This window comes from Ailuropoda melanoleuca, unplaced genomic scaffold (genome assembly GCF_002007445.2).
Source record: "Ailuropoda melanoleuca isolate Jingjing unplaced genomic scaffold, ASM200744v2 unplaced-scaffold17220, whole genome shotgun sequence".
Lineage (NCBI taxonomy): Eukaryota > Metazoa > Chordata > Mammalia > Carnivora > Ursidae > Ailuropoda > Ailuropoda melanoleuca.
Genome location: NW_023186305.1, coordinates 1 through 1249, shown reverse-complemented (window position 1 = coordinate 1249; position 1249 = coordinate 1). Strand labels below are relative to the sequence as shown.

Below are 1249 nucleotides of genomic sequence, written 5' to 3'. Positions count from 1 at the left end.
AAAAAAAAAAACCCACACAAAATAACATGGCATATTTCTCAATATGAGAAGTATCAGAGACCTGGAGAAGGATAAATACTTAGAGTTTTTCTAAGAAGGAAGGGATGATTCTAGAATTTATAAACCTATTCTGTCTAAAGTAAAAAAAAAAAAAGAAAGAAAAAGAAAAACTAGGAAAAAAATTATTGAAAGGTGATTTGTGAATATATAAAAATACAAATTTATAACTACCAGAGTCCACTTGCATTCATGGAGGACAAAATATGCTAAATGAACCTAATTGTCTTTTCTAACTGGTAAACTAAATTATAATAATAATTCATATCAATCTGGGATTTTATAATACAAAGCACTTTATACAGATAATGCTCAGTGAGGTACCATAGCCTTGTGGAAAGATAATTTTTAAGCGAAGCAGATATGAATTTGAATCTTGGTGATACTTTACTTCTCTGAGCCTCTTTTCTTCATCTGTCTGTTTAAAACATATACAAAGATGATCTGTGTTCCAGTCCAGTTACTGATATAAGCTATATCTGAATTTTATGGAGAATTTATTCTAATTATCACCATTCTTAATTTTCTCAGTAAACAGTGAGGAAGGTAATAGTGTTGTCTTTTTTGCATATGGGAAAATCAAGGGTAAGTTTAAGTAATTTTTCACATGACATCCAACAAGTGTGTTAAAGAACAAAGATTTGAATCTTTGTTCTCAGCTATATGCTTTCCCCTGTGCCATAGAGGAGGAAAATTACTTCATTTTGTCATCTTGCAAGCATGGAGTATGTAAAATGGTAAAGAACTGAGAGCTGGATGGTATTACAATACAGAAAGTTTATAAGCATTTAACTGACCAGACCTTCACAATGTTGATCAAAATCCACCTGGATGGGGATGGGGTGCACTCTCTCATCCTACATAGCTCTTACTTGGCCTATCTTCTTCAACAATTTAATCAAATTAAATAAAGGACACTCTGATTAAATATGTAAACAGAGAATGCAACAAGTAGGTAATATGCTGGATATCAAAATCTGGGTTTATTTTAATAGAAATAGGTAAGAAGAATGAGTCAAAATAATGAAACAAATTTTATCAGAGATCAATAAAAAATCCTATATTTATGATTAAAACAATGAAACATACTCACTTCAACAGCACATATACTGATATTGGAATGATAGAGAGAAGGTTAGCATGGCTCCTATGCAAGAATGACACATAAATTTGTGAAGTGTTCCATGTTTCT

The 1249-nt window shown here is 31.1% G+C and overlaps 1 non-coding gene across 1 annotated transcript; it reads left to right on the top strand.

Moving 5' to 3' along the window:
* The first annotated feature begins 1142 nt into the window (after nucleotides 1-1142).
* LOC117797885 lies at nucleotides 1143-1249 on the top strand. The gene has a single exon (XR_004622725.1). It is a non-coding gene; the product is annotated as a U6 spliceosomal RNA (small nuclear RNA).